We start from the raw sequence: 21,758 nt of genomic DNA, 5'->3' as shown, positions 1-21,758 counted from the left end.
AATTAGTTTAAGTTTTTTAAAGGCCCTGCACTATTTCTATGTGTCCCTAGACTCCAAGTCTCCTCCAGGTTAACGAGTCTTCATGTTAATCCCTTCCTTTCAATGGTAACATATTTTTAAAATTGAAATGCCACCTCTTAAACTTCCTTTCCAAAGTAAGGCTAATCATTATTTTGTAACTTTGATAAGGAATTTTTAAAAGAGTCAAGAATGATCACTTATCACACATGATTCTACTAAAGAAAAACTAAGATAAGTCATGTGTCGTTGAGTGGCTTCGCTATAATTTTCTCTATTTTTTTAAAACGGATGTTGAGAGTGTGTTTTACCTTATGTAGGTTTATGATAGGAAAAGTTTAAGTTGGGGATAGTGAGATGGCATGCTCTTTATATGAAGAAAGAATCATAGGTTAAAAATGTATTGAAGAATTTATTTGCATGGGTGGAGAGAGTATTTTACCTTTATAGTGTAGAGAGTACCATAGCTTAGGGAAGGTCTCAAATGATTATTCTTTTAACTATTTGTAGATTGGGGTGTAAATGTAAAAGATTAAGGGAATGTGTTAAAGATGGTATGTTAATGTGTACTTACACCTCAAATATAGGTGGTCCATATGGAGTCTATATGCATGCATGGATAATGAATATGTTAGGACTTTTTTTTCTTGTAATAGAAGATATATTACCAAAATTACTTTACAAATGGCCACATGGCCGACATATGATGTACTAACTTTCCCTCACTAATTACTCCAAACCATAGGTGTAGCTCGGCGGAGTACCCTCATCCAATATATAGCCATGTCATTCTCCACCAAATGAGCTGACTGCGAGGAAGACACTTGCCACAACAATATCCCTTTTATACGACCTATGTGAGTTATAATACCAACTTTTGCACATCAAATATGAAGGCATTCCTAGTTAACCAGATATGCAAGAAACCTGTCCACCTGAAAAAATAAAAGAAAACTAAATGTTTTGGGTTATCTAGCCCATTCAAAATCTTGCCAAAAATCCAGTCTTTAACCTTTACGGTCCTATATATCAACGAAGTCCATACGCGAGAAAGGAAATCCCACACCTTCTTTGCCATTGGACATGAAATGAAAAGATGCGGGCATGTTTCCAAGCATGTAGTACAAGACACACAATTACCAGAAGCAATCCACTGCTTCCACAACTGGTCCCACAATGGTAGGCCTCCAACTAGCATGCACCATAGGAACACCTTCCCTTGATATGGAATCTTAAACCACTAGCCATGTATGATTACCAGAAACAATCCGCTGCTTCCACAACTGGTCCCACAATGGTAGGCCTCCAACTAGCATGCACCATAGGAACACCTTCCCTTGATATGGAATCTTAAACCACTAGCCATGTACGATTACTTCCTTCCACCAGGCCCTACTCTTCCTGATTTTCCATACCCTATTAGGAACACCTTCTCTTGATATGGAATCTTAGACCACCAGCCCTGTAAGATTACTTCCTTCCACCAAGCCCTACTCTTCCTGATGTTCCATACCCTATTAGCCTTCTCAGTGATCCAGCGCTTATCCTTTACTATCATATGGTACACTTGATTTGTTGTATGCTGGACAATGTCATGAGGCTTTCTAAATGCCCAATTCAACCAAGGTTGTTGATCCTCCAATTGAGGAATATCACCAAACGGTGTAAGTGTTGCCCTCACCTTATCCCATAACTATACATATCCATGTGGAACCCAAAAATATTGACAGATTTTCCAAAAAGACAATAAGCGGCCTCTACAAAGCATCCATAATTCTCACTAGTCCCAATCAAGCCATTCTATTTAATTTTGGCCGCTCAACAAGTTTATCGGGCCACTCCAGAAGTCATGAAGTAGCCAACACCTCACATGCCATAGAATTCAACTACAATCGCTGATCTAAAGGCTTCCATTTAGTGTGTGCCGATACCTCCTTCCATGAGATCATCAAATGAGGAAGGAGAGGTGAAGCCACCACTTGAACCTATTGGGAACCATTCACTACATCCCACCATTTACCATCAATCTTGGTATTACCATGCACAAGTGCAACCTCCTCTATGAGGGCCTTAGCCATTACCACCCATGGCTCTTGAGATACACATATCTTGCAATAATAAAGGCCATCTCCTAGCGACCATATATAATCCGACATCTAATAGGGATGCCCCTCCACTCCTCTTCGAAGTAGTAACATGTTCCCAAGAAATCCACGTCTGCCCTGGCTTATTTCCTACTCTTTTCCATAGCATAAATTGAATTGGCTATCGTATCTGATGCAAAGCTTTGCTTGTCCATGGCAATAAAGGCAATAAAAAAGATATCATGCTAATCATAATGGATTGTGCCACTTTGGACCGACATGCATAGGCCAACCCTCGGGGGGTGCACCTCAAAAAATGTAAGTCTACCACATGCGATCATTAGGTGGGGTTTTTTTAATCCAAAATATTGGGTAAATTTACAGAAATACAATTACAAGAGGGGTATTTTAATTGTACTTTGGAAAAAAACCCGTAAGTCTATAAAGAAAAAGGGGTAGTTTTATCAGCTCAAAATTCACAGATAAGGGGTTTTTTAAATACCCCTTGAACGCACGTCGTAGGAGGGGCTTCCATATAGTGCACCCCCCGAGGGCCAACCCTGAGCTTTCCAATACACAAACTTATAATTTATGCCTGCAGAAATCCATGCCAACAAAGCCTATGAATCAATATCAACTCTAATCAGATGACCCAAGTGGCATCTGATGTATCCCCTTCATATGACCTACCCATCCATCCCAAACCAAGCAAATCACTCTCAGATTTCTACATATTAATGCATAACCCTGAAGCAAGACTAAAAGTATCCCAAACAGCCATAGCCTTCTGAACATTATCTCTTTGAGCCTTAAGGAACATGAAAGAATCATCTGTTAATTCCTAGCCGACCATCTGCTCTCCACTTGGAAGTGTAAGCCCTACAACTTCACCGTCCTCCACTAGATTATCCAGTCAAGATAAGATTGGATGTGTAACAATTACAAACAAAAGTGGGCTAAGTGGGCATCCCTGCCTGACCAATCTCATCAAATGAATGGGCCAAGTCACCCCACCATTAATCATAAGCCTAGCCACTGCATGTTGGCTAATAGTATAAATCAAAGAAGACATGCAAGGGCCAAATCTCATAGCTTGCATAAGCTATGAAAGAAAAGACCAACTAACGTGATCATAAGCCTTTTCAATATCCAGTTGAATCATAACCACCTCTTGCCTCGAAGCCCTAATTTGTACATTTAGTATATTATGCAAAATATTCCGACCTTTAATAAATCCATATTGCCTTGGATGAATCAAAGTAGGAAGAAAACACTGCTACCTATTGGCCAAGACCTTTGCAAATATCTTATACATGTCCCCCATCAATGTGATTGGTCTCCATTGACGTAGATCAACTGGGGATGAAACTGTAGGGAATAAACATACAAGCCCAATCTTCCAACTCGCAGTAGGCATGATACCTGTATTCCACACCTCCTAAAAAATAGAAGTGAGAGGGGCCTTCAACTCATCAACATACTTGTGAAAAGCTCATTGGGGAGCCCATCCCATCCTAGACTTTTCCCTTTAGGCAAATGCTTCAACACAGCTTCCACCTCATCCTCAGAAATATCTCTTTCCAATTCATTTGCAGAAACATCTAATACCTAGTGAGATGAACCAAGTGAAACAAAGACACTCTAGCTGCAATGACATCAAGAGATATGACCTATTGCATACCCAACAAATGGCGATAAAATTCCATACACACATCTAGGATAGTATAATCAATACTCCTTGCCTATCTTGCATCCTGACAATATTCTCACGTGCATGCGTTGCAAATGAGCAAAGAACGTATGTGACTGACAATTAGAACCCATTAGGGCATCCATTCGAGACATAAGCTTATATCTCACATATTGATTCTCATGCAATGCTGCAACTTGATGGGACAACCAATCAATAGCTATGTTAATGTCAAGTCCTCTTGAACCACCTGGCTCAAATCGACCAATAACGATTCTAGGTTTTGCAACTTCTCCCTAAAATATAATGCATTATGAATCCCATATTGGTGACCGAGCTTTTGAATATTGAACTTACAACACTCCCAAGCTGACACCCCAACAAGATTACATGGCCTCAAAAGTTTTGTAACACCTGCAACATAAACTGATGGAAAACAATATGCTCCAAGAAATTTTGGTTAACCTTAAGAAGAGCCTTTCCCAAAATATACATAATGGCTATGCATCTCCAATACCAAAGGGAAATGATTTGACAAAATATGATTATATTCCACCTGCATGGACAATATCTCTGGCAGAGACAAATCATGCTGGCAAATATACATTCGGTCCAGACGAGCTCTTGTACCCACGTACTGTTGAGAGGCATATGTAAATCCTCTATCATGTGGGTGTAGCCATGACCAAATATCTTGTTTCAAAACTTGATTGACAAACACATTCCAGCTAAGCCTCTCCGGCCCATACATAATAGAGTGAGGTGTAGAAGTATGCTCTGGTAATTCATATACATTAAAATCACCCAACACAAAAGCAAGCTTAGCATTGCATAAACACAACAAATCGTCCCATAACTGACAACGTTGTGCAACACCATTAGGCACATATAGCCCCACAAGCCATAATGTTTCATCCATAAACTCCACTTCCACAACATTGAACCGCCCCCGGACATCCTGCATAACCAATGATGGCTTAAATTGAGATTTCACTGCAATCATGACCCTTGATTGTGTAGTGGGGTGCCCACTATAAAACACACAAAATTCCTTATAATCATATACTTGTCTAGCCATGGAATGTTATTTATGCTCCACAGCACAAAACATATCCTATTGACCTTAAAACACATTACACCACATGCGATAATTCTTGGACGGTGAACACACACCTGTAACATTCCAAAGAGAAATCTTCTTAATCCATCAAAATAGAAACCCAATCAATGAGAGGTACCACCATTGGCCTTGTTGAGAGTTGTAATCCCGGTGTTGTGTGTATGTGGGAAAGCACCCTAGAGGTGCAAGATATTGTGGCAAGATAAGAATGCCACATGTAATATTGAATGATGTGTGAGTGTTGACCAAAAGAGTAGAAAAAGAGTTGCCACTTGGATGATGACATGTAAAGTGGGGTAAGGCTAGAAAGCCTATATCATTGTATGGTTCACTTGAGATATGCAAACAGAATTGAGTGTTGAGTGTGCAATCTCTCTCTCTCTCTCTCTCTCTCTCTCTCTCTCTCTCTCTCTCTCTCTTATGGAGTTCTTAGTGTGGTTTAATCCACCTTAATTATGTTGCTTAATCGATATCTTTCACCATGATCAATCCCATTTTAGGATTGTTTAAACATGGTATCAAAGCTTGGGTGGGCTCTTGGTCTAGTGAATATTCATGTATAGATTACTTGGTTATGTGTTTATTTGATTAAGCATTATTTTCAGTTTATTATAGAAAAAAATTTATGCACACTCATATTATCATTTGGATTTGCATTTGTGAGGATTTAAGAGAGATTTGAAGATGCCATTCTCAAGTTTGAGAGGAGATTTGCAACAAGGAGGTTGCATAGAAGCTGCCCAAGAGAGTTGCAAATGGGAGTTTTGCAACATAGAGAGACTACTCATCATCATGGAAGCTGAAAATGGAGATTTCAGCAAGTATGAAGGCTATGAAGTCTTCGGTGTCATCAAGGAGAAGCTACCAAGGAGATTTGTGAAGGTATTTTGGTGTTTTTTGCCTCTTATTTGGTATTTGAGCATGGAAGAATGCTCGTATTTGAAAAGGGTTGCCATGTTGGGATTTGTGTATCCCATGAATCTTATGTGGAGGTGCGTGCTTGTCAAATGGTGGCAAGCAAAATGTGAACTCAAGGGGGAGTTCATGTGTGTACATTGAGAAGAAGATGTGCAGTAAAATGCTCATGGAAGATGGGCATGTTTGGGTGCAAGCCATGAGAGCTTTCACACATATTTGGCACCTCAATGGTTTCTTGTGAGAAACCTAGGAAGAGCACCCTTTGCAGATGCCTATTTTTCATGGAAAGGTAGCATGCAAATGGAGCTTATGAAGAGAATGGCCATATTGATGGTCTCATTGAAGACCTCAACTTGGAGGTCTTGGAGAGGAAATTTACGGTCAGGTAGTCATGTTGTAGGTGGAAGAAGAGTGCTAATGATGACATAGCACACAATTAAAGAAAACGTGTAGGAGGCCATGTATGAAGAGCAACCATCAAAGAGAAGGGATTAGAACACAGCAAGGCGGTGCTGGTGGAGAAGAGCATTGCAGTTAGCTTTGAGGGCAAGTAGCAAGGCTATAGACATAGCAATAAACACATCAAACAAGAAGGCCACGCCTAGCCAAGAGCAAAGAATAGCGGCAAAAACATATAAGAGAACATTATGCATAAGAGAAAGGATGATAGGCAATAGCTCAAGATTTAGAGCAAAAGAGAGGCTGTCGTAGAGGCACACGCGGTAAAGAGCTAACAAAAAGTAAATAGGGCTTTACTTGGGCCAACCAGTGGGACTACCATGCTGCCCATATCAAAGCATGGAGAGGTAGAAAAAGGTTGTGTCCTAGAGATAGTCCCCAATCATGTTGGAAAGATGATGAGGCCACTGTAAGCACAAGAGATGGACATAACACTAGGGCATATATGAAAGGTCAGGGTAGTAGTCAGCAGCAAACGTTGGATAAACCTTCTCCTCAGTGCTACAGTGGGTTGAAAGAGGCAGTTCGCTATGCTTGTAATGATGCGAAGACTGTAAATGCCTGTGCCCGGGAGGGCTTTATCTTACTTGCAACGGGGATTTGAAAGGCTTGACAGACGAGCATGTCAAGACGTTGCCCTCTTGGGGTCAGGATTTTTGAAGCTTGATGCTCGTGCTAGGAAAGATACAGTGAAATTAGATACTGATGCTCGCAAAAATGCTGCCCACCTATAGAGCATTGTCGTGGGTCTGAAAGACGAAGCACAAACACAGTTGAAGACAGCAGCAGAGAAGCACTAGAGTGATGGGGCTCTAGATGCTGATTTACGAGTAGCAGACTTCAGGGCTAAAAGACGTGCTAGCAAAGAAGGGGCTGCAATTGTGGCTATTGCTTGAACAACAAGCATCATCATCACAACTATGGCATGCACAGAGAAAGAAACCGCGAGGAGGAAGACGACCAGGGGTGTCAGTGGGTCCGTCATTGTCTGGCGCTCAATTAAAAAAATGCAAATTCGGTGTAGCTTAAAGTGATTGCAGAATTCATTTCTTTTGTTTGTTTTTTGCTTGTAAAGATAAGGTCTATCCTTGGTAGCTATAAGGATGTATTCAGACACTTACCCCAAAGTAGATGATGTTCACACACATCCTTTTAGTCGCTTGGGCCAAGATAAATTTCCTCATGGGGTTACAAAAATGTATCCCCTGAAATAGTAGGCAAATATTGGCTTCTAAAAGTAAAACCGTGAAAATTGTTTTGGATTTTGTGGGTACCCTGCCCTTGCTTGCACGCATAAAAAGGATTGTATTTTCTCTCACCCAAAATTATGAGGGTCCCCCGCCTGAGCCCATGGGTGCTTGAAACGGTTTGTAATGTGGTGTGCATTGAGTTGTGCACGCATAGGCGATGCACTTCATGGGTTGGTTCCCACCCGAACTTATATGTTCAAATTAGACTCAGTGGTTCCGCTGTGAGCGAGTCGGCTCAAAATGGACTTGGTGTCTAAGATGGTAAACACGTGCACACATGTTTGTTTGATGGACACTCCAATGTATCATTGAGGGGGAGTGTTGAGAGGCAGCGATTGCGGTTGTGTAATGCTACATTGATGGGTGATGGGTGAGTTGTGGAACACCTCAATTAAGAGGGGTTATTGAGTATGCGGGAAAGCACCCTAGAGGTGCAAAATATTGTGGCAAGATAAGAATGCCACATGTAATATTGAATGGTGTGTGAGTGTTGACCAAAAGAGTGGAAAAGGAGTTGCCACTTGGATGATGACATGTAAAGTGGAATAAGGCTAGAAAGCCTATATCATTGTATGGTTCACTTGAGATATGCAACAGAATTGAGTGTTGAGTGTGCAATCTCTCGCTCTCTCTTATGGAGTTCTTAGTGTGGTTTAATCCACCTTAATTATGTTGCTTAATCTATATCTTTCACCATGATCAATCCCATTTTAGGATTGTTTAACAGGCCTCTCTTTCTTTAAAATATTGCACAAGATCCTCAATGCCTTGTCTCTCCATCTGTTCCCATACTCTTTGTAGGATCAATCCCATTTTAGGATTGTTTAACAGGCCTCTCGTTCTTTAAAATATTGCACAGGATCCTCAATGCCTTCTCTCTCCATCTGTTCCCATACTCTTTGTAGCAAGACATCCACTCGTTCCTTCTCACCTAAAGTACGGGCATCACTAGGTGATGTATCTTGTCTCCACTTGACATCCGGATACTTCTTGTCCCTCCAGGTTGAGACCATAGCCCCTGTTTTATCAAATAGAAGAGGGAAATTTACCTGATTTTCTTTTGGTAACTCAAGGTCTCATATTATACCGTGTGATACCCTACCTTGGTTATCTTTCTCTCGAGTCCATCTTGTGGCACCAGGACGAAATGATGAAGAGGCACCATGACCAGCACCCACATTTTGATTACCACTAGAAAGCGCCTCTCTTCGCCACCACAAGCAAAGGTCTATCTTTTGTATCTGGCAAAACTTGTTTACCTTTATCTGCCAAAAAGTGTTTACCTTTATCAACAAAATATGTTAGGACTCTCTCTCTCTCTCTCTCTCTCTCTCTCTCTCTCTCTCTCTCTCTCTCTCTCTCTCTCTCTCTCTCTCTCTCTCTCTCTAGTTTTTTAGCACTTCGTTTTTCATGTAGAGAGAAGAAGCATGCAAGAGTCTCTCAATAATATTAGGTTCTTCCCTCTAAATTATTGAGAGACTCTTACGTGCTCCTTATCTCTACACACAAAAGGATGTGGTAAGAAACGAGAGAGAGAGAGAGAGAGAGAGAGAGAGAGAGAGAGAGAGAGAGAGGAAGCACACAAGTCTCAATAATTTTAGGGTTTTTCTTCTAAATTATTGAGAGACTCTTGCGTGCTCCTCATCTCTACATGCAAAAGGGCATGCTAAGAAACATGAGAGAGCATGTAGAGACAAGGAGCACAGAGTGTTTGAATAATTTTAGCATTTTTCCTCTAAATTAGTGAGAGACACTTTTGTACTCCTTTTCTCTACATACAAAAGGATGTCCTAATAAACATGAGAGAGAAAGAGAGAGAGAGAGACTCAAATTATAAAACAAATTAGCAATATTAACTACCAAATATTTATCTTCATACAATTTAATGACGTCTAAATTAGTAAAGCTTGAAATGTTTTCTTACATATTTGCTAGGTATTTTTGTTGGTTATAGCATCTTTCAAGATTTTACCAAGTAGCATCCTTGATTTACTATAGTTCTAATTTATATTCCCTATCCTAAAATTGAATCCCATATTGAGATGTCATTAAAAAGGTCTGATATTTAAGGTGTTGTGCAAAAAAATGCGTGAGAGAAACAAGACCTTGTGAATAACATCTTAGTAAATCTAAAGATAGTCGATAAATGGAGTATGAAAACCCATCGAGAAAAGAGATTTATCTTAGAGAAATCCAAACATGAAGCTAGTTGTATATTATGGAAAGTATTATTCTTGGTAGAAAATCCATAAAGTCATGAAAGATTGTGTCAATGATTGAAGACCCAATTTTAGAAAAAATATGTACGTGTTGTCAAGTACTCTAGGTCTACAACACAAGATCTTTATAATTATGCTTCAACCTAGGTCTATTACATGAGATCTTTATAATTATGTTTCAACGAATTCTTTCTGTATCTTAGTATTGTGAAGAATACTCTAAATATTCTCTATGCTATGTTTAAGTTTGCCCAAGGTTGTATGTATAAAGGGACAAAGAATCTTTTTTAAGTTTTTGAGGATGCACTTCCTAAGTTCTTTGCTATGTCAAAGATTAATTAGAAAGTTGGGATCTCAAAAAACAATAACAAAGATTAATTATAAAGTTGGGTCCGAAAAACTAGTAACACACAAACTGTCGATGTGGTGGCTCATTTTTAGAGAGGAGGAAGTGAAGATAATGGAAAGTAAATTTGTATGTGTGAATCTCGTTGTTGTGACCCCTCTATATTATTACTACTATTTATGATGGCAAGTAAATTTTTATATGTGAATCATGTTGTGACCCCTCTTTATTATTACTACTATTTATGATGGTCCCACTTCCACCTAGTTTAACAAAGAATTTACTAGTATGAACCTTATAATTCCCTTAAATAAATACTAGCAAATTATGATTATTTTTTCTATTTATGACTTTGAGATTGTAACCTTTGCATGTGAGTACATCTTCCCCTCTTTCTGAGCTTCTAAAGGGACATCACCTAAACCTTTCCACTTTTTGGTTTTATGAATCGATACCCAACGCAACCTTTCTCAATATTGAATTAAGAATGTTTTCTTATTGAGATGAGTCCACATAGTATTCCATTTTTGTGCTTTTAAAAATTAGCCTTTTGGCGATGTTGTTCTTGTACTACATCAAGATGGATCTGTCTTTTAAAACCATGGCTTTAAATCTATTTCTTCTATGTAAAAAATAAATATATTAAATAACGAGTGCACAATTATTTTCATGAAATTTTATTGGACATGTTCATTTCTTACATAAAGAGCTCAATTATCCATCTAAGGATATCCTCGTGAAAAACAATGGCATAATTGGGGTGTCTTAAAATTATGTCCCTTCCTCTTTGGATAAGACTATTTTCAATTAAGTCACCTTGAAATTGATGTCTAGACTTTTGAGTTTCAGCTTCATAAAAGAAAAAGAAACTAGTAAACTACAAGGCCACAATCATGCTTATCTTTGGAAGGCACAATATGCAATGAATGCCTCAATTTTCATAAGCTCAATAGTTTATATAAAAGCCTTATCACCTATTTTAAAAGTTTTACATTTTGTAAAGACAATGTTCAAGCCTTTTGTGTTTTATAATCCCCATACATGATTGAGTGTAGTAATATGACAAATTTGTGCTTGAACTAGATGTGAACAATCACTTTACAGGCTACAAAGATTTCCTTGAACCAAGCGTTGTTATGTTTCTCAATGTTCAATGTAAGAAGGTCACATTCATAATTAAAGAGGATTGTATATAAATATACCTGTCTCCTTATGTTGCAAAACGGACTACTTCTTTGCCCGATCTTCTCTTGAGCAAAGTGAAACTAACATCTACATTGGCATCTGATAGTGAGGGAAAGGGTGAGAACCCTTATGTATTTCTCAGAGTGTTGGTTGGCCAGCTGTAGCAGAGGCCGACAGCAGCAGGACAATACCATAAAATGCTTTAAAATACCTAAAAATGGTAGAGAAATGTTAAATAATATCTGCTAAAATATGCAAATGTAGGGTCTCATAAAATGACGAGTACAAGCAAGAAAAAGGTGATGTAGACCATCTGGAGATGATATATTCTAACAGATTCCTAAGGATGGTGGTGACAGATTATAGATCCGGCAGTGGAGACCCATTACCCTCCTTGGGACCGCCTACAAGATCTTGGCCAAGGCCATGAGCCGGGTACTTCAGCCTTTCCTCCCTCACTTGATCCACGACACTCAGACTGGTTTTGTTCAGGATCGGAGCATTCTGGACAACATATCTTCACTTTCTAGGAGGCGACAGCTTCGGCCAGGATGCGGTAGTAGGACCTCATTGTGCTCCTCCTAGGCTTTGAGAAAGCTTATGATAGAGTTGACTGGAGCTTTCTGGAGGGCACAATGCATCGGATGGGATTCCCAGTGGAGTGGATCCGTGGTGTTGACAGATTTCCCTTGTCCGGCAGGGCTGTCCATTGGCACCTTACCTCTTCCTATTTGTTGCCGAGGCCATGAGCAGTTTTCTCTCAGCTCAGAAGATGGGGCTCCAGGGATTGTGTCTCCCCATCCGTACCCAGGAGGAGCTATTGGACTCAGAGTTTGCAGACGACATAGCAGCATACCTATCCGGAGATGGGGAGAATCTCCAGAGATTTGCGGAGGCGATCGAGATCTTTTGTTGCGCATTAGGAGCGCAGATCAATTGGCACAAGTTGTGGGGTTTTTGGGTAGGCTCTACACCCGCTGCGACTTGGCGCCCATTTGAGGCTTTCTAGTGGATCCTGAGGGGCACCTAGTCCACCATCTGAGATGCCAGGTGGGCATCGATATCTCTTCGGAGGAGAAACTCGCCCCTCGTCTTATGAGCATTCGGAAGAAGCTTTTGTACTGGAGTTCTGCAAGGCTCTCCTTAGCCGGCCTGGTGGCGAACCAGGTCCTTCTTGCCATCATTTTGTACATTACTTCTTGTTGGGCCTTCTCCTGAGCATGCATTGGTTAGGTACAACGGTTGATCCAGAACTTCTTGTGGGTCGGCAGTGATGGGAGGCCTGCCCGGGCCAAGGTGGCCTTGAGAATGATCATTCAGTTGCGGTGTAGAGGGGGCCTAGGCATCATTGATCGCGCCATTCAGAGCCATGCCCTCTGCTGGGCAAGTTGATTGTTAGAGGACTCCTTCCGGGTGGTGAGCTTTCGAAGGACTTCCTCTTGGCTCGGATTTCAGCCCGTACTCTAAGCCTGGGGGCCCCCTGGCTGCATAGCACCAGATGGATCTTCACAGAGATGGAAGCTTGTGGATTTAGCCTAGCTTTTGAGGACAGATTTGCAGCCAGCCTACTCCGAGCTTGGGATCACCTCAGGCCGGCCCTTCAAGAGTCAGCTTTGGTGGCCTCAGAGGAGCACCTTTGGCAGCCCCTGACCTAAAACCCCTTGATCCATTTACCCAGTGGCCATTTGTCGGGAGGCCGACCTCATGTATCATGGGGAACGTTGAGCATAGGACCTTCGAGGTCCCTTGGAGATTGGCTTGCATTCAGACAGCTTCCCTCGGAGGCTTAGGAGAGAGGCCTGCCTGGTATCCGGAGTAGAGACAGACTCAGCCTCGACATCAACTCTAGTATTCCCCAAGAGTGGCTGACCCCTATCCGAGACCCGACTCCCCCACAGTGGCTAGGTGTGTTTACTAGGCATGATATTCTCTTGACAATCCATGGCGCGGATGAGAGCTGTGGTTTGCTCACTTTTTCAGTTGGTCCACATGGCAGATTAGAGAGATCAGAGCCCCCTCTGGATGATTTCAGTAGCTGCACCTTACAGAGGGTGAGGGTGATCGGATTCTAGGCACTAGCAATACACTAGAGGATGCCTTCCGGTATGCTAGGATTTTTGAAGAGACGATGGCTGGCTATTGAGTAGGTCTGTTTTGTGAAGCTCAAAGTTCTTATGTCATTTGCTCCCATTCTCTAGTTCATTTTTTTTTTGTGATGCCAGTGGAGAAGGCCTTGGAGCAGTGCAACAACATGGGCACCCCTATGAGAGTTGGAAGCTCCACGGTGTAGAGACACGATATTCCATGTATGACCTGGATCTGCTCGTACTGGTGCATACCCTTCATAAGTGGCGTCACTATTTGATTGGTGTGGATTCCGGATTTGTATGGATCATTGGTTGCTGAGAGATTTGCTGACATAGTCACAACAACATTCGTCTCCCTGCCAGCTTCAGTTGTGGCACTTTCTTTCGGAGTTCACTTTCCAGATTGATTATTTGCCAGATAAGGAGAATGTGGTAGCCGGCAAGCTTAGTCGAAGGCCACATCTCGTGCATACCATGGATAGTTTTGCCATAGTGATTACTTTGTGCTGATGAAGGCATTGTATGCTAAGGGCTCGGACTTCAAGGAGCCTTGAAGCAAGTGCGTGCATGGCATTGCTTCTGAGTACACCATTTTAGATGGATGGTTGTACTCTAAGGATCGATTTTGTGTCGTCAAGGGTGGTGATTTTAGCTAGGTGCTTTTGCATGAAGCACATGATGTTCTAGTTTACGGACACTGTGGTGAGGGCTTGACATTGGAGACGTCTCATCTCTTCTTTTGGACTTGCATGAAGATATGCATAGTATGTACGGTTTTGCCAGGTCTGTTAGAAGTCAAAGCCAGATATTAGAAAAGCAGCTAGTAAGCTTCACCCTTTGCTAGTTCTAGAATTGCCTTGGGAGGATATTTGCTGTGGTGTCACTGTCAGGAGCATCAGGCTCTTTAGGAGGAGTTCTTGCCATATATGCCATCAATAATACGGTGCATGCACCGAAGAAGACCGCCTTTGAGGTGGCATATGGTCATCCAGTCATCAAGAGCTCTGGAGACTTTCACAAGGAACTATGGTGTTGATCAAGTGGTTCATGACTTGGACTAGATGTTGTGACAAGTTTGGGAATAAATGCAGAAGGCTTAGGCAAATGGCAAAGCAAGACCAAGAGGTTGACGAACATCGTTGGGATAGTACCTTCACATAGGGAGTTTGGGTTTATTTGAAGATCATGAAGGAGAGACTCAAGTAGATCAGGGAGGTTGCTTCCAAGCTAGCTCTGGAGAAAAGTCCACTTAAGATCATCATGAAGCTCAATGATGTAGTCTTCAAGCTAAAGTTACCGGGCCATAGGAAGATGCATCTGGTGTCCCATTCAAGTAGTCTTGTGGAGTACCATGGACCCGAGTTGAGTGCCTCGTTGGACGAGGATGAATCTGTGCTCAGAATCTGCCCAACCCTCATACAGGGTACATAACAGCAAGTTCAAGGGCTATCTGATCCAGTAGGCTGTCTGGTTCAATGAGGATCAGTAGGCTGTCTGGTTCATGCACGAGTCTCGTCCGTTGTTGCAAGCTTATCAGGAGGCCATGCAACTGAGGATAGCTGCGATGATGGGTGGAGGTGTTTGGGGGATTTGAGCAACAGTTTTGACTTGCACAGGTGCTATGTGGTGGTTGGTTAGCAGAGTTGTGGTCAGCCAGGCGTGGGCTCGTCGTGGGCCTATCCTTTACAGGTGGATATGAGTAGAGTAGGCTGACCAGCACACATGGAGGGCATATAAGCTTGCATAGGTGCTCATCATTTTCCATCTGGATTTTCCCAGGCGTTAGTGCCCAGTAGAGAGATTCTCTGAAGCGTGGGCTGGCCAAGGAGGGACTACAACAATGTATTGGGCTGATTGCTGTGGTTTACATTTTCAGTCAGTTTTTGTACACGAGAATATAGTTGTAACACATTTTCTTGTATTGTGTACACAAACAATGCAATAGTTTAGGGCTATTGTGTGTCGTGTTTGTGTTGCATGCGCGGAAGATCCATCCCTAAGCCTGATTATGAAACACTTGTAGATGCTTAATGAAATGATTAGACAGAGAAGAGAGAGAGAGATGGCTGTTGGTATTCACTATATTACTATGGTACAAAAAGATGTATGTCTTTACAACTTCACGAGGTCTTTGGCCTGCCCAAAAGGTGTTTGATGCACTTCTACTGACTAATTGATGACCTAATCCCGAAGGAGGGAAGAGATGAATTATTAACTAAGATGCTATGTTATTATATATGCTCCTAGAATGCTGGTCGGCCATATAAAAGGCTGTCAGCCTGCTTTTATGTCCACAAAAAATCAGCATTAAATGCCGTCGCTTTTCACATGTGTGCCCTTGATGCTGTTCTAATGCTGCCGATTGCACCCATGCTATTGCCAATTAGGCTGACATCACCTTCTGCTAAACTTGATGACGGGGTGGATACTCTGTCATCCTTCTGTCCTCCTTGGACTACTGACTTGAGACTTACTGCTTGGATTGCTAGACTTTGACACTCTGATTGAACACCGTTCACTTCTGAACTCCACTTAAGTCTTGATGAAGAACTAAACATCTGTTCCACTGCTGTTCCCATGCCTGGTATCCCTTTCCCTTAACACAACAGTGGGCCACTTGCCGTGTAACATGCAACTGGCTAGATCGGGTAACACAGAGCAAGACCTTTATACCTTTATGAAGTGAGCATGAAGCAATCTTTTATACACAAGAGGTAGAGCTAGGGAGAGAGAGAGAGAGAAAGCAGAGACACTAGATTGGGTCCCAATTTAGCTGCTGGAGTCACCCGCCCCGCCCCCCCCCCCCCCCCCCCCCCCCCCCCCCCCCCCCCCCCCGCGGCCGCAAGCAGGAGTATTTGATTGTATTACTTTGGAGAACTGTTACAATGCAGATACCTTACTGAGACCTCATCCTCTAAATTGGTGTCATGTACTACTGGGGTGGAAGGAATCTTGCTTTGAGGTCCGACACAACAGTCTCCCATACGTAATGGGTGATGCATGTGGTTATGTTTGTGTGTAGACCTGACCGATGCTGCTACCAAGTAATGACTTCTCCCATGAGGTGCGGAGCTGCCTAATGGACTTTGTCTTGTGGATCTAAAACTTTAGCCAAAGGAAAATATGCAACAAATTGATGAATAAACTGTGTAACTATAGAATGATCACACTTACCATCATACTTACTGAAGTTTGGTTGAGGTCGTATGATGGAGCGGATGAGGTGCTAGGACTAGGTGCCATTTTGGGAAGTGTTGCCATAAGATTGGCCTGAAAGGTTGCTAGCAATTGCTGATGTTGGAGTTGCATGGCTTCCTGATCTAGCTTATGTTGGTATTTTGCCGCCACGCATTGTGCCTGGTGTCGGTCTTCAGCCTCCTTGCGTTTGGTTTCCTCTATGTGTCGCGCCTCATCAAGTTCCCGTCTTCTTTGTTGCTCCATGAGAAGAATGCTGAAAACTTTGGGAACCCTACTCCATAATCTGTTCTTTAGGTTGCTCTTTTGGTTGCTTTTCTTTCTTCTTCTTCTTCTTTTGCTTGTTGTAGGATGTAGCCTGAGTAATTCCATTAGCTCTTGAAGGAGTATAGTTGCGCTGTGTGGAAGCATTTCTTTTCTTGTGTCTTCGGGGACACTTTCTTTTGCAGTGGTGTCTTCGTGGACACTTTCTGGAGTGATGCCTTCTTGCTAACTCCTTTTTTCTTCTCCTGACATGGTGAATAGTTGAGTGTTTTTTCATGACCTGAGTTTTACCATTCACGGTTTTTCTCACTTAGGTAGTCAACCTAGGTCACAACTAGAAGCTCAAATACCAATGTAACATGCAACTGGCTAGATCATGTAACACACAACAAGACCTTTTTACCTTCATGAAGTGAGCATGAAGCAAACTTTTATACTAAGGAGGTAGAGATAGAGAGAGGAAAAGAAAGCAGAGACCACCAGATTGGTTTCCAATTTACCCATTGAAGGCCCCCCATGTACCAAGGCAACTACATGCTGTATTATGCATCTAAAAGACTGACTTTTACCATACCTAACCTCAGATGACCTAAATGCTTGTTCTCCAAGTGGGTTAAGGGACTGACCTTGACATCTAAGGCTGGGAGACTGATCTACGTAGCTCTTGCCTGACATGTTCCAGACTGGGGCTCCGAACCTTCCCAAAAGGGCTACTGACTTCTTATGACCAATCTCCAAAAGGGAGAAAGATGATATATGAGCTAATGCACTACTTCCTTACATATGATGCATGGGTGCTGGTCGGCTAGTTCCAGGGGCTGTTGGCCAGCTTGTTTGTCCTTTGACATGAAATGTGACATAAAATGCACCTAATATTGTTGCCTGGATTAGGGCTAAATGCTGGGATTAGATTTGGGATCAGCCATGGCATTGCCTTGTGCACGTGACAGTTTGAGTCCCACTGCTCTCTTCTCTCTCTCTCTCTCTCTCTCTCTCTCTCTCTCTCTCTCTCTCTATTCTGGAAGCCCTAGCACATAGGCACAAGAGCTGTACACCATTGACCACACAAAAGGGGTCCATGGGTAGGTTGGGTGCATAGTAGCAACGAAACCCGTTTCAAATCATATGAAACCGACCGAAACTTTTACGAAACGTTTTAGAATATGAAACTCCTTTTTTTATTCACCTAAAATTTTTAAGACCCAAAAACCTTACATGCCAGTTTCATACATATGCATTTCCAAAGCGCATTTTTTTCTTGTTACTTGCTACTCGACTTGCACGCGCATTCCTTTCCTACCTGGCGATGATTGGTCGACCATCTTGATAAGGACGCTTCATCCTTGGCCCCTAAATACATATTTTCATGTATATTCGAAACTTGTATTTTTTGCATTTTTTGTATGAAAGTTTTTTTTGACATTCCTTTTTTGCTTGGTAGTGACTAGTTGACCATCTCAATAAGGACGCTTGAGCCTTGGTCATGGCCTAAATTTATATTTTCATGTATATTCTATATTGAAAAATATATATATTTTTACATTTTTTGTATGAAACTTTTTTTGGACATTTCAAAAAAATATGAAACTTCTGAAACCTTTCTGAAACCCGTTTCAAAGCAGGCGTTTCTGAAACTCCTGGTAACTATGGTTGGGTGCCCATGCAAACATGCAATACAAGGCTTTTTTAGCCCTACGACCAGCCACAACCAGGGGTCGGCCGGCAAAGATACACCCCCTAACCCCTATATAAAGGGCAATTCAGTCCGATACCTCCCATCTCATTACCTGCAAACTCTTGGAGTAGATACAGCTAGTCCTCAATGCTAAAATGCAAGCAATAGGTCTACCAATTAGCCCAATTCAGCGTTGAAGCAAAAACACTTGCATCCTCAGCCTGTAGGTGCAAAATGCAAGTCACGTAGCTGTCCACAGAAGCAGATCAAGGCAGCCAGCATTCAGCCCCCCTTGCCAGTCTTTTGCAATTCGTTTTGGTCAGTACAAACAGGGTTCTCCAACCGTAAGGTCAGTCATACATTCTCATACAGCAATATAAGCAGATACACCTTCTCGGCGGGGGCCTTTTTATTGGGACCCAATCTTGTGTCGTCCCCTCTCTCTTTTTTCTACATTGCTCACTTGCAAAATCTAGCTATGATCTCTCCATGTTTAACAAGGTTCCTCTAAGCTTCCACACGTGACAGTCCGGCCTGCTTGGTCTTTCCTGTCCACCAATGCTGCTGCACCTGTGGGGCGCCCATCCACATCCGGACAATGCCCAGACACTGGTAGTCTGCAGGTGCATTTCTGAGACGGTTTTGGTCCACTCTCATGGGGTGACGCTGTATGAGGATCAGAGATGCCTAGGCATGTTCGTGATGGAGCTCAGACGCCAAGAGAGGCAGTATTGAGGCTGCACTCCAAGAGAGAGACTCAAGAGGACTCATCTCAGACTATTATCACAGATTTCTTTGACATACGCCCCCATACCTCAGAGGCCACTCTTGTCGCCATTGCCACCATCGTTGTGCTGCTACCATCAACAAATTGCTTACAACAACATCATCTTTGTGGAGTGCGAGAGTAGGAGCTAGCTCTGATTCATCTTCTTTTTGAATCTAAGATGGTTGGTTTAGCCATTTAGGTAGCAAATGCATGTAGAAGATGCATTTAATTAGCCTTGTCAAGCGATGGCTGAAGGACAAGACCATTACCAAGTAGAGGACTTGACCATGGCTCTTCCGTCTTTCATAGACGTTAAGATTACTTTCTTTCTCACACACACATACACACAAAAGTTCTATGTATGTACTTAAGTGTGTGTATGCATGCACTTACGTACTTAAATACATACATGCACATGCAAATATGCATGCATGATGTATGTGTGCATTCTCACTCACATATGTTTGTATTAGTAATAGGTTTATATGCATGTGTACTTTGTACATAAATATGTGCACATACCTTCACCAATTTGTCCTAGAAATAGGTCTAGATGCATAAGTACATACATTAGATGTGTACATAATTAAGCAAACAAAAACATTGACATACACATGTACATTTACAAAACACATATACACATACATGTTCAAAGATGCATGTATGTCAATGTAGTTAATAGTTGTGAATACATTATTTATATACGGGTGAATTCATGCAAATGTGTTTTTGAACAACCACACATGCCTATACACATGTACAATGCACATGCATGTCCATGTATTTTATGATCTTGTCAGTGTAGTTGATCAAATGCCTTAATTTTCATGTTGCATTCAATTGTGCAGCAGATTTCACAGGCTTGGGATGATGAGCTGCAAAGTATAGTGCAAATGGGCTTTGCACAAGGCAGGCAGACCCCTCTTGCATCCCCCAACCGTCAAGGTAAAACAGGCCTGTTCATAGGATTACTGTGGAAGGTTGCAATGAGTGAGGGTTGAAAAATTTCATGTGGAGCTTGTGAATGATATTGACATGCATTGGAATGCTATTTTTATGTATGTTACAGGCCAATTGTTTCCTGGGCAAATGAAAGCTGAGCATTGAAGGCAAGGTACAATGTATCCATCTCAAATCAAAGAAAAGTGAAGTGATCTCCAACAAGCAATTAAATTATACTTAGATGTGCTCATTAAGGGTATCAAAAGCTACCCAATTTGGTCCATGAGATTAGCATACAAAGCAACCATCTAGCATGGCATCATATCACCATGTGGTGCTTCCTTCTTGCTTTTCTAAGAGAAGCCATCCATGTGTAGAAGGTGGAAAGTGGGATTTTAATCCCACATTTGCCTGCACCTTTACAAACTCTCTTTGTATTGCCATATAATTAATGTCCCTTACTTGGAACCCTACCTTTGTATAATCCCTGAGACTAACTAGCCCCAAGGCCCTCACCAACCCATCTCTCACATTGCAACATGGGGTACCTTTCATCCCATATTGTGAGCTTTATTTTTCCCATTGATATTTGATTGGATTATTGATTCTTTACACTATTGACGCTTTTTTTAAACCAAAAGTAAAAAAAAAAAGTGCATATATTGCAGCTTGCCACCTTTTAGCAGCTTCACTTGTTCATTAAAGTTCTTAAGGACATGTTGAATTCTGTCAAGTGTATTTTCACACTTTTTTGATATCAACTTGACAATCCCCATTTGTTGGGAGAAGGAACAATCCCATGGTCCTGGAATAAAGTAGGGAAAATGGTTGATTATAAAAAAGAAAAGACTGAGATGCATTTTAAACACCTTGCCCTTCAACTTGACGTTCTGAACATGCAGTTGGTGTCAATTTTTAATTTTGATGCCCTTTTTTACGAAAAATTTTAAACAATTGTTTTTTTTTCTGCCATGAAATTATCCAACACACTCTTTATTCCACCCTGCCCTAGAGTGGAGGGGAGATGGTGAGTCAAATTTTGAACTCGGTATGGGTAAATCAAAATTTGAACTCGAGTCCCATGGACTGTAATCTATATTGTGGTGTGTGTGTGTGTGTGTGTGTGTGTGTGTTTTTTAGGCGCATTGCATCACCGGATTGTAGAAGATGCTCTTGTACACAGGAAACAGTCCCCCACATGCTATGGTTTTGCCCCTCCGTTCATCGATTCCTCCACAATTTCTTGACACATTTACGCATCAGATTTCCAGGTCGAAGATTCGGTTGAGACTTCTGGTTGTTTTCCACAGTTTTACCTCCATTACTAGATTATACACCCTTTCTTTCTTGGATGAGATTTTGGGCTCTCTGGACCATCTACACGGCCCGAAACTTTCATATTGCTCATTTCTCTTGCTTCACTTACTTCAGGAGATCCCTTCTTCTGTCTCTTCAAGATTGCCATGGTCGTCTTAGAGAGTTTCCTTACCATCAGTTAGAGGTGTTTTATCACTGTTTCTGAGTAGTGTGTGTCTTG

At 41.8% G+C, this 21,758-nt stretch overlaps 1 long non-coding RNA gene across 1 annotated transcript; it reads left to right on the top strand.

Annotated features, from left to right (window-relative positions):
• The first annotated feature begins 20,086 nt into the window (after positions 1–20,086).
• LOC147615874 (uncharacterized) lies at positions 20,087–20,899 on the top strand. The gene is made up of 2 exons (XR_015262582.1): positions 20,087–20,224; positions 20,349–20,899. It is a non-coding gene; the product is annotated as an uncharacterized LOC147615874 (long non-coding RNA).
• The last annotated feature ends 859 nt before the right edge of the window (positions 20,900–21,758 follow it).

Source organism: Cibotium barometz, chromosome 39 (genome assembly GCF_041138505.1).
Source record: "Cibotium barometz isolate CiBa-2024 chromosome 39, ASM4113850v1, whole genome shotgun sequence".
In the NCBI taxonomy this organism is placed as follows: domain Eukaryota; kingdom Viridiplantae; phylum Streptophyta; class Polypodiopsida; order Cyatheales; family Cibotiaceae; genus Cibotium; species Cibotium barometz.
The sequence above is the reverse complement of the archived record's forward strand: the minus strand, read 5'-3'. Positions and strand labels throughout refer to the sequence as shown.